At 38.4% G+C, this 12,694-nt stretch overlaps 1 protein-coding gene across 12 annotated transcripts in view; it reads left to right on the top strand.

The window, feature by feature from the left end:
- The window catches only part of RC3H1 (ring finger and CCCH-type domains 1), a 61,004-nt gene that overhangs the window by 6,440 nt on the left and 41,870 nt on the right, over positions 1–12,694 (top strand). The window contains exon 1 of one of the 12 annotated variants that reach the window (XM_051624613.1): positions 9,435–9,501. The exons of the other annotated variants lie outside the window; for them this stretch is intronic. The gene's annotated coding sequence lies outside the window, so the exon portion shown is untranslated. Of the gene's footprint in view, positions 1–9,434; positions 9,502–12,694 lie in introns of those variants that run through there. 12 annotated transcript variants of the gene reach the window in all.

A 12,694-nucleotide genomic window follows, 5' to 3' on the forward strand; every position in this document is an offset into this window, starting at 1 on the left:
TCCTGCTCCAGACAGGAGGTATGGAAGAAATTGTAGGTGTGGATGAATACTGTGAAGCAAGTCTCAGCCTCCTCCCTCTATAAATGAAAAATCTTCTGGGTAATGTGCAATGTATTTCAGGTTGGTTAGGTAGGTATTTCCTGAGCTCTTGTAGAGCAATTAAATTGTCTGTTTTACATGGCATTTGGACAATTGTTTTTAGGCATGTCTGAGGAGCTCAGATGTTCATGCATAACATACCAAATTGAGAAGGTAACCTGTAGTAAACAAAAGAACCAATTAATAAAATGCAAACAATCTTGATAAATATTTTCTTACTATAATACTAAAATTGTCATTGGTCACCTGGATTGTTACTATCGTGTGGGTAGACATGAAAATTTAAAAAATGTTCAAAAATGCAAAATCACTAGCAGCTCCAGAAGGACAGTAATTCTTAGTCTTACTTTGTAAAGAGAATGTGGATTTGTTTCAAGAATAGATCAGACCAGGGCAAAGTTGCACAAATTACTAAAGCAATTACAAAGAAAATACTACTCTCCCATGTATCTTTCCAGACTTGGAATGACTTTTCTGTAAGGAGTCTTTATTTCTTTGCATGCTAAAATACTCTGCACTTCTGTGTTGTTGGTTTTTTTTTATGGTCTTTCATTCTCTGTTATTAGCCCTTTACCTTCTAAGTGAATTTTTAAAATTTGTTCTGAGCCAGTATTCAATTCAGCTAGCTAATGCAGGTAACAGAGATGGCATATTGCCTATTCATTTTGTTGCTTTGGCAATTTGCATTTGCAAGATGGCTGTTTGGATAATGAAGCAACCATGGGACTCTCTGTTCTTGGACTTTGCTGGCGACTGTCAAAATGTCACTGCTTCCTCTGGAACTGGTGAGAAGTTAGGGAGCATTGTTCATGGCACACTCCCTTGTGACTACTTTGGCTGTTGCTATAAATTATTTAAAAATAAGTTAGGTTAAACTGGATTGATGGAACAGACTGGGTAAGTTAAACCAGAGGCTACGACTCAGGCTGTCCTTCCTGTTTATGAGTAATTCTGTTGAATTGCGTGAAAAGGCCTCCTGTAGAATTAATTAAAAGAGAGGTCTTAGTAGAGCTGCAAAAAAACTTAGTTGAAGTGATGAATTTTAGTCTTCCTTGTTTAACAAGGAAGCCTGGACATTTTGACTACTTTGTAGGTGATTCATACAAGTGGAAAGAAAATGTTAATCGGGAAGGTGTTAATGCAAGGATTTATTTGTGTTAGGGATCTTCAAGGAGATTAATAATTTGTTTTGCATTGATAATTGTGATTTAGTACCCAGAAAAGGTGCTCAAAGTAAGGGTTGATGGTATGTTTGAAACCTAAATAATCTATCTCAGGAAGATGCTGCCTCTCTTACCAGTGGGCAGTTGGAATTGGGCAACTGCGGGGGAATAAAAAGGCAAATTTTTCATCTTCCCTTACTGTGTGATGTTCTGCCTTCTTCCTTTTCACAAATGCTACAGAAATGAATGACAGTAAGACTAATAAGATGACAAAAACTGTCAAGTCACTCTCAGGCTTTTCCTCTACTAGGTGTATCAGAAATCAATCCATTGGGTTATTCTACACTAAGTGTCAAAGTCTCTGCGCTGCAGTTTGTAGACATGAAATGTTTGCCCCCTGGTTTCCAAGTCTGAGGTTATACATGGCTTCAGCAAGCAGAGAGATCTGTAGTTAGCTTTTCTGGTCACTCCTTTCTCAGTGGAACTTCTCAGTCAAATGTTTCTAACAAAATAGCACCCAAGGACTGGGTGGGGAAGTCTCTGGGTGTGTTTCTGAGGAGGAATTATATAATCATAGCCATTTTTATTTGGGTTTTCAACTTTGCTAGACCCGTTTAGCGTAGAACAACTTGAGCTCTGTTGAACTGAAGCTGGGGCATAATGTAGATAATTCCAGGATGTAACAGGAAGAAAGGTGTCCACAGAAATACTTGGTATCTGTAAAGTAAATTATACATTGTTATTTGAGGATGTAATGGTGTGGCTATCGCATTAGGCACTGCAGGATGAGAATGGGGTGTGGCGTCAGTATTACTCACTAGGTATTAAAACAATCACAGGCATATTTTCTTCTGTGTAAAATCTGAAGAAAAAAAAATCCAGTGTGTCTTTCTGTGAGCAATACATTAGTTCACCTGATAAATAAATGTTAGTTGTCCTTCGACCCACCCTCTTTCCCAGGACAGGGGAAAGGGAAAGCTGTTTGCCAGTTCATGTGACAGTAATTGGGAGTCTTCAGGAAGGGGACGTGAGTGACAGCAGCCTTTTCCTTCAAGCACATCTGATAAGTTCTCAAATTACATTAATAAATTAGTGTAGCTTTTGAGAAGTAGGAATAGAATCAGTCATGTTGATGTGACAAGCTGGTATGTGAACTGTCATGACACAATGAAAATTGACAGTAAGCCTGTGAAAATCCAGTGACTGCAGTATGCCAATAAATACATTTAAATACTTTGTTCATGTTAGGTTATGTATATTAAAGAAAATAATTCCCAGTGCAGTTACAAGTGCTTCAGTAATGCTAATACAGGTGGCTTTTGGATTTTGAGAATTTTCTTTTTTGAATTTTTTGTCACTCAGTTTTAGCTTACTGTCATTGCTTTTATTCCCAAAACTGTGAGTGGCTAAATACAGGAATGTATAAAGGGATGTTGACTGCGTGGGTGGTAGAGGTTTCAATGCCTAGTTTTACCTTTCTATGGCTTATCATATGTTTAGATTAATCAGGGGCTTACACAATACAAGACAGAAGGAAATAAAATTATCAAGTAATGCAGATACTGCCTGTACAAGGCTTGTCACTTACCCTGGGCTTGGTCTGCAGCAGCAGAGGTGTGATTGGCAGCTAAGTGCATCCGTTCCAAGACTGTATAAGAAAGAAACTTAAAAATGGAGCTTTCAGTGTAGTCGGTGTGTGCAGTAACAAAATTTTTGAGATTTACTGTCAAGGTACTGAAACAGGTAATATTGCAGTCAGGGCATGTGAAAGCTCAAAATGCTTGTACTCTCATACTGGTCTGTGATGGTGTGCCTGTTAAAAGCTCTTGATGGGCTGTGGCCACCTCAAGAAGAAGGTTGTTAATGAAAGTTGAAACACCCAAGTGAAGTCTGAAGATGCTTAACTGTACAGCTACTTCTGTTTTCTCTGAGTATCTCCTAGTCCGTAGTTTTCTGTGAGGCATAATCCTGTGTCAGTAAGGTTCGTTAGCACAAGTTTACCCTTTGCTTTTAAAAAGGTAGACTAGTGTAGCATACTATAGAGAACTATATAGTTTTTACGAGTAAAACTCCGGCAACAGAGTCTGTGAGGTTGTCCCCTATGTATTTTGTTTATTTTACATTGTTCCAATTGCTGATACTGTTGTGATGTATATTTTCAGAGATTAATACATCTTTTAAGATGTAGCATTATTAATTGGGAATGAGAAAATTGTTCTTCATGGACTGCTGCATTTAGAACAAGTTTCATGCAAAGTAAGCAGTAAATAAGAACTTTATTTGAAATTACAAAATTACGTGTCTAGAGTAGAACTGTTTTTGCAAGTCTGAGGCAGAAAAATTAATCAAGTTGGCAGTGTTCTTTTCACAGGTAGCTTCCCCAGATTATTGTATCTTGCCATCTTGCTTGAATGATTTTCAAGTTATGTCACTTAAACTTTTACAAGTAGGGTTATAGTTTGTTGGTTTGTTGGTTTTTTTTAAGGATGTAAGATACTCTTTCCCATTTTAATTCAGGCTCCTGCCAAAAATAAATAAAACTCTCACCCATTACTGATAGGAGAATCAATGTGATATTGGACATTTGGATTTTTTTCTCTTATACACGACTGTCTTGTGTTGTTTGCTATATTTAAAAAACCAAAACAAATACAAAAACCCAGCAGCTTTCATTTTTGTGGTTGAGCTCTGAGATGTTTGTTATTGGTTAGAGTAGGTGTTTAATGGAAACCCCGAGACTTGAACCTTTTGTTTCCACTCACTGAAATCACGAATACTGTTTTTAATGATCTTGTAAAGCTGCAAAGAAAATATTCTATTTTTATAAATCTGGAAGGTGAGACTAACACCAAAGCAGCAAAATATTTAAGTTTGTGGGATGTTTTTTTTCCCTTATAATTAAAGGTTACATGAAACATCTCATTCAAAAGGAGTCCCTTGCCCCAGGCTATTTCTGGCCTCTGGAACTGCTCTTTTTAGAAGTGCTACAAATTGAATCACTGAGCGCTGGTAGCATTTAAGGCAAATGAGGCTCAATTACATTCTGAGTCAGAAGTACCTGAATTAACCTGCTTTTCAGCAACAGTTGTGTGACCTCTCCTACTGATATTTAAAGCCCTGTGTGAATGGTAATTTAACACTACTTAAAAGTGATGAGCAGGTTTGACAGTACTGAATAGCATTTGGATCTCTACAAAAATACGCTCAGAGATGTGAGGAAAATATTGAATATTATGTCGACCAGAGTTTTGGGTTTTGTGGGTTTTTTTAATGCAACTGTTTACAATGGAGCAAAAACTCTCCAGGCTCGGTGCCATTTCTGTGACAAGTTGCTTCTTAACCTTGGATGGCTCCAGAGCTCTAGTGTAGACTAGGTTACGTTATTAAAACACAGTTCTAGCCTGTGTCATGGAAAGAAGCAGAACAGTAACCTGTGAAACTTATGTTCTTTATCTTAATATTCCTGCTATTATTACCGTTGAAGCCACTACAGGACTCGCCAAAGGAGGATATCTGGCTTAGATTGGACCCTGTAAGCTGTTTATGTTTCAGCTATTGTAGCATTCCGTGATTGCTTCTACATTGGCTGGTCTTGGTAAATCTGGATGTCTCACTCCTCACAAGATAAGATGGTTAACCTGTGTTACAGTTTGATGAACAATGTAGGTTATTATCTGCTATCTTAGTAGAGATGAGATTCTGTTGCTGTGGTGTTAAATCTTGTCAGAGTATCATGCTTGTAGATAATGCTGTTATTTTGTCTTTGTTTACAGTTTGTGTTTTCTCTAATCTTTTAACAATTCTCTTTTTAGTTCAAGACAGGGAAGAAATTGTGAAATCCTAGATAATAGAATCATAGAACCATTCTGGTTGGAAAAGACCCTTGGGATCATTGAGTCCAGCCCTCATCTGTACTCTAGAAAGTTCTCCCCTAAACCATATCCACCAACACCACATGCAAAAAACCCTTAAACACATCCAGGGTTGGTGACTCAACCACCTCCCTGGGCGGCTCCTGTGAAAATGTTTTTCCTCATGTCCAGTCTAAACCTCCCCTGTGCAGCTTTAAGCCCTTCCCTCTTGTTCTGTTGCTAATTACCTGTGAAAAGAGACCAGCACCAGCCTCTCTACAATGACCTTTCAGGTAGTTGTAGAGACTGATGAGGTTTCCCCTCAGCCTCTGCTTTCTCGAGTAAGCATTCCCAGCTCCTTCAAGCATTCTTCATAAGATTTATTCTCTAGGCCCTTCACCAGGGCCTAGCTTAGAGAATTTAGATAATTAGAGAATTACCTTCTGTTAGCAACTCCTGAGCCTACTTACTTCTGCTTTCTGGAAGTGGTTGGTGTGAATGCAGTGTTATGGTAAGCAGAACAGTGTTTTGACAACTGTTTTCAAGCCTTTTCTCTGAAGTTGCTAGTGCCATATAGTTTCTCACTAAAGTAGAAATGTTATCACGTGGCTGACTGAATAGGTGCCTGATGAAGAGGAGCTGAGTTCTTGAAGCTGATAGAATTTGATCATGCTGTCTCAAAATCTTTGAAAGGGGGGTGTAATTTGGTATAGAATTCTAATAAGGCTTCTGGGGGGTGATAGAATATCTTTGTCATAGTGAATCCATGATGAAATGTGTGTGCCAGCAAACTAATAACAACATCACAGTAGTCTAGAGATTGTTTTGTATACAACATATAAGAGAACCTTTCTTGTGATTATAATATGTTTAAAATGAACTCATTAATTTAAGAAGAGGCAGATGAGCAACTACGTAAGTAGTTTTGTTTAAAAATTCATTAGTTGTTTTAACTACTCTTAGATGACTTTGTGCTTTTATTAAAATATCTTTGTGATGTTTAAATGTAGTCTTCCAAAATAAATTGCTTTGAAGGTAAATAGAATAACTGAAGCTTTATTAGAGACTACTGTTATGTAAACAGTTAATAACATGAAGCTATTTGACGTCTATTTTAAAAATGGGTGCAGCATCTACTAGGTAACAATAAAAACCACCTACAAATCAAATAAATTTAAAGGGAGAAAAAAACCCACTAAAGATTTCAGTTCTGAGACAGCTTTTAAACGACACATTGAAATACAAACCTTTTCTTTCCTATGCTTGGCAGTAGCATTTATGTTCACTTAACACTGCTCTTACAATATATTTCAGCATTTCCTTAGTATTGTACCTGGAAGTTTGGACATAAGAGGTCTGGGTTTCTTTTAAATCTACTAGGCAGTTTGAAAACAAATAAAAACGTTTTTGTGAGAGTGAATAGTGTAATGCTAACTCTTGGGCATAAGGGAAATGAGGCAGGGAGGAAGCTCAGGCTATTAGTCCATTTTTGCCTTCCAAGTCTGTCACATGTTTTCAGTAATATTTTTACAGTGTACTACAAGAAAAAGCATGCACACATACAGCACTCAAAAAGAATCAGCTTTGACATTTTCTGGATTACTTTTTTCTTTTCAGAGAGGGTATGTATTTTATTAATTTTACTGGGTAGCAAAGAATGGGGGAGAGCTAATGAAGAATTCTTGTAGGTTGGAGAGGTTTTTGGGACCTCTTGACCAGAGTATCCAGCCAGACTTGAATTCTCTCCTTCTCTGTCTCATTGTTTCATGCTGTAGTGATGGTGTTACTGTAGCTGTAGTGTCACCAACATCAAAGCACAACTACAGCTGCTGAATCAAGTTGGGGGAGAAGCTGTCACTGGAGAGTGGGTGGCAAGGAACACTTTCAAATTTTTTGTTAGTTTTGGGTTTTTTTATGCTTTCTCTTTCATTGAATTGTGATGGGTCTTAACTACATGATTCATGTCTACTTCTCTTGGTCTGAGAAATGACAAAGGCATTGCAGTGTCAATTTCCTATATTTACGTTTTAATCTACCAGATGGCTATAGAAGTAGTCAGGTAACTAAATTATTCCTGCGTGGAAAAGAATGATACTGGCCTCGGTGATTTTGATTTTTGGAATGGTTTATCATTAGCAGATGCCAGCCTTGTTACTGCTGTGATACTTCTGGTACTTCAGATCATTAAAAGGTGTGTAGGAAAAAAACACTTGCTTCAGCAGGTTAGGACTCAAAGATGCCTGTTTTTTCACCTGTGTCTAGGTATCTGAAGCAATTGCAGTTTCCAGAATGCTACCCACTTACCATTGCTTTCTATTATTGAAGTTTACACCTTAGATTTTTATTTTAGATGAGCTGTTTGTGTGGTGGATTTGTTGCCCTGTTTCTGTTAAAATGAGGTATTGGTTGTATAATTTCTGTCCACCCACATTTCTGCCAACCTGTGCTTGTTAATGAAGATCTACATTTAAAACTGTCTTGAACTGAGGAACAACTATGCACACAGTTCAGATGGAGTATCTTGCAAAGGAATTAATAAGGAAGAGTAGTGACTTCTCTAGCTGACACCAAAGAGGTACTTGTGTCTGTACCGTTGGATCTGAAAACTTTTACAAACTTGTTCTGTTTATCTTTGCTGTGGCTTCTTTCACAGGTGATCCGATGGCAAGCACCACCAGATCTGGAAGTTAGAGGTTTTAATTGCTTTTTAAACCAACCAATCAAAACTGTTCTGCAATATAGGTTCTTGTCTAAATTCCAAAAATCTGTCACAGGAGAGATTAGTCCTCCTGGACACACAAACTGTAACCTGTTTTTTCTGGTCTTCTGATGTGGATAAGGAATTGCGCTCTCTAACTTCCCCAGTTACTTGGAAAAGGCCTCAGATTCAGTAACATCAGAATATAATCTATCAGGAGCATATTAATTGCTTGATCACTAGCTCTAGTTTTCAAATTTGTATGTGTACTTTTGCTTATTTGGAGGTTCAGAATGCAGCTGTTCAAACATGTTTCTGGGAAAAGTGGATTATTTGCTTGCCTCCTTGAGAGCTCTTGAGTATTTGACCATTTGAACCAGGCTTGTCTTCTGAAAACTGCTAAGTGCTTTCTGCCTCTTTTCTGTTAATTTGGTATTTAATCCTGGTTTAATAATTGTTACTGTTACACTGATTTGCATTGACAAATGCAAGAACTCTTAATTTGAAATGAATGTGTTCTAGACTTGTTTGTCTGCTATTAACTCCCTGGACTTAATCATCTATGGGCTTGGGAGTCCTTGTGATTGGTAGAAAAATTTTCCTAGGTGATAGATCATGAAACCGTTTATTATTCAGAGTTGGTCACTTCCCCTTTCTTTTAAATAAGTTGTAAGAGGTGTATAATATCAACCAGAAATTAAGTTGGTCATGTGTATCTTCCCCAAAAATGTACTCTTTGAGCTATGTGTAAGTTGTATGTTTTGGTGAGTATGACCAGGGAGGTTTAAGCTTCCTCTATACGTGTTGTCTTTGAATGTTCATGACCCTAATAGTGCAAGACTAATGTTGAAATGAATGCTGAGTGAGAATAAGAGGTCAAGAAAATTATGCATTAGGTTTCACTCAATTTTTTTATTCCTGTGAAACACTGAACAAGTAACTTTTATTCAGCATTTTTCTGTTCTGTGGTAGGACATGAGCTCATTCCTCATAGGATGTTGTGAAGCTTAAATAATGGTAAATTATTTTTAGATCCTCTCTTGGGGAAATACTGTGGTAGAGTTGTGATGGTGGTGGTTTGTTTGTTTTCCTTGTGTTAAAAGCTAGGAAGCTTCAAATGAGGAATAACATCTTGTCCTTAACTGCCTCTGTGTTCCTGAGGTACTTTATGAATTATCAAAGAAGAGACAATTACATGAAAGTAGATAAACTTCTTCCTTTGTTTTCACAGTCAAAATAAAAATCACTGAGGCTAAAAAAGTGAATTTTCAATCTGATTTAGTTGAGCTTCATTGAGTTTGAGACAGAATTTTGATGGTGTTAATTATTTTCCCTTTTCTTTTTTCCTTTTTAAAGACACTTATAAGGCCACTGAAGCCTGTTGGTGTTAATGTAGCTTTGAAAGAAGGGTGGGTGGGAACCTGCACGCAAGCTTCCAGGGTTTGTTGTTGGGTGGGACTTTCTGTTGTTACAGAGCTCTGTCTTCTGGGCAAGTGTTGAGCGGTGTTAGGGAGCTTGCATGCAAGCAGGCATGCGCGGAGGAGGAATGAGGAAGTGAAGCACTTGCTCTCAGTTGACAGTGTACAGCGAAGATTCAGAGCAAAAAGAAGGGGAAAAAAGCCTCTCAATCTATCAGAAATACTATTCTGGGCTTCTTCTATGTGCTGTTCATGGAGCTCCCTGGGTGGAGGTAAGCAGCTTCTTCTCCTACCTGCTCTTTTCTGATCAGGTATGGACTTTCTCTTGTTAGTATTTTTAGAGGCTTTTCAGTGGAACTGGTAATGCAAAACACAGCTGGTATGGTTTGTCCTTTTCTGTGAACTGTGAAGTTGGCAGTGTGGGGTGTTTGCATGTGTGGCTTCAGCCTGTCTTTTGAGAAAAAAGTGTTGAGTGTCTATAAACAATCCATTACTTTTGGCTGGTTAGGGTTTTCTGTGGCTTGTCAGGTCATTTTTCCCCTAAAATGAAATTCAAGACCTTTTAAAGTATTAGGTCCTTCACTTCTCGTCAGGAAAGAGAAGAAAGATATCTACATGTTTTGAGGAATGCTGTTTATTACATAGGCCACACTGGAGTAGAAAACTTTTTAACTTATATGGGTTCTTTGAAGCACTGGTGAAAACTGGTGGTTTGTTTCTGACACTAGGTGAGGATGGGGAGGTCTTGTTATTGGTTAGGAGTTGTTTTGCTAGTATCTGTTAATTTCATTTAGCTTGTTGATTTATTTTTAATCTTGAGTGTTAGAGAGGTTTCAAAGTTGTGAATATATTGCAGAACCAGTCTCACAGGAGAGACCTCTGCATCTTTGGCCTCATTACTTTTTCTTAGAAATGTAGCATACTACTCTAGGATGAAGTCTTTAAAATAATTAATAAAATGGTATTTTCTTTATTAGAGTAAACTATAGATTAGCCAAGAGCTGTATTTACGTGAGCAGATCGGTTGGCAAACCCGAGTTTGTTTTGGCAGTGAGGAGCTGCTCTAGTGTTAAGCTTTGCACTAAATAGGCTTACTTATGCATGCTTTTAACTGCAACAGGAAGTTCTGCTTTTTTTATTTCTGAGTAAGACTCAGCAAAAATGAAACAGCTTCAGGACTGAAATAAAAGCAGACAATAAAAATTTGTATTATTTAGAATTTAAATCTTCAAATGCCAAGATTAAGGAGAGCTTAGTGAAATGCCATAGAGTTGTAAAAAGATGGGAGCAGGTAATGCTTTCAAGAACTGTGTACTGAAACAGCAGAAACTGAGCAGAGGGTGCCCAGTAGGTGTGCTGAGTCATCTGCCTGAAACTGTACCGTGACTGACTGAGGACTGCTGCTGGGAAAGATCAGCGCTAGCTTGTGCGTGACGAAGAGGCACATGATATGTCTGTGCTAGTACACACTAGGTCCAAGTAACATGTTTGTGAAAGAAGTCAGTATATACTTGGTACCTCTACAGAAGGACTTTGAGAGTGTAATTAATTTAAAGGGAGTTGGATTTTAACTGAAAGCAGAAGAATTTTCCTGTATGTCATAATGGACAAAATTTGATGCCAGTGGATAATGGTACAAAGTGTTCTGGATTTTAAAAACGTTTTCTTGAGGGTTGAATGTGCAAAGCTTTCTGGCTTCGTGTGGAGGGCTCTGGATGTCAGTGACACAAAGCAGCTTGGACAGGAGACCTTACTTCTCTATGCTGTAGTCTGGCAGAGTAAGGAATGTGATAAAGCATTGAGCAGTTGTCCTGGTGATTTGCAGAACGATCCTGTCTTTCTCTGAACCACTGGCAGGATCCCAGAGATGGGTCACTAATCTGATTACAACATGACATTCCAGTCTGGGTTGAAGGATGGAATTTCAAGGTTTTTTTTAAGGAGGTTTGGAAGAGCCTAGAGAGGAGATTTTTTTTTTTCAGGTTCTTCTAGCTGTGGATAAAAACAAATTATGCAGGGCTAAGCAGGAGGAAGAGACTTGCATAGATATATTTTCAGACTCAGAAATAACAAAATAAATTTCTCATCCCAGTGCAGTGTTCCAGGTCTGTCTTGGGCATCTTCATTTTTAATACAGATTCTTGTCTTCCAGTTTATGTGCTGTGCATGTGTCTTTTAGTTTTTTTGTTTCCTTGGGTTTTTGTGTAACCTAATTTTCCTCAATCGTGCATGAAGAAGCGTGTGCATGTATTTAAAGTTTTAGAAGCTAACAGGTATGAAATACTTAGCTGGTTGAGATGGTGGTTAGAAATGTCATCATATCATGGGGAGGGAGGATTTTATTTAAATAATGTGTTTGCATTCTTTGATTTTCCTCACCTTTAGCATAATGCTGGAGAGAAACTCTTTTTTTTAAAGTAATGTACCTTGAAAGTGTGACTGTGCTTTCCATGCCTTATCTGTGCAAGGAGGTGTTCTCTTTCTGTATTGGTGCTGGTTCCAGTAGCTGTCTGTGATAATGAAACTCTCCTTTTTTGCAGTTTGTAATCTCTCCTATTTAAAGTAGCTCTCTGAAGTTAGAGAATATTTTGTTTCCGGTTAGTTCCAAGGTCATAGCAAGTCACAAACTTTGTGAGGAGGCACACATCTTTGCCAGCATCACTTCTTACATATCCCATCTGTATGCTTTGTGTCTGCCAGAGGTTTTTGTTACATCCCAACGCTTGACTCTGCTTCCTTGTCTGAAGATTGAAGATCCAACAGTAAAACTGGACTGTCTATGTGGAAAGCTGTGACAGCAGCAGCAGTACGTGGTTTGGTGCCAGCCTGCATGCATGCACCTTGAGAACCACCAGTCCCTATGATGCTGTTCCCATCTTTCATGGGACCAGAGGATTTTCACAGTTCTGTGTGGACCAGCTTGGGAGATATATTAGCAGAGCAGGGTTTGTTGCTCAAATAGCTTTTCTCTTGTGGGGAAAAAGTTGGCTGGATCAAGCCAAATAGCCATCTGTCCCAGCAGTTAGACTGTGCTGAAATAGATGATTTCCTGAGGTTTCTCCCAGCTGTATTTTCCATTGTCAGGGCTGTCTCTGGCCTTGCTCTGGCATTTAGGCATCATTATATACACAGGCACTGTGGAGTCTGATTAAATGAGAGTAGGAGGGAAGAGCTTTTCTAGTGGTGGTGCATCCACAGTCAGGGCTGTGGGTTTTCATTAACATATGATTTGCCCTCTGTTCTGTCAGTTAGGTACCAGGGTTGTGCTCCTTAGAACCCTTCTAAGAGTTGTTATTGTGTGTAAGCTTTGCTTCCATTGTTCTCCAGCCTTTTGAGACCTGCCTTGATAAGGGATCAGGGATGCTGCTAATTACTCTATCCCTCTCCAGACTCCCCACACTTTTCTTTCAACTGCTGAAATTGTAAGTAAATGTGATCTGCTTCATCATGCCAGTTGTCTGGAGT

This window comes from Apus apus, chromosome 7, assembly GCF_020740795.1.
Source record: "Apus apus isolate bApuApu2 chromosome 7, bApuApu2.pri.cur, whole genome shotgun sequence".
In the NCBI taxonomy this organism is placed as follows: Eukaryota; Metazoa; Chordata; class Aves; order Apodiformes; family Apodidae; genus Apus; species Apus apus.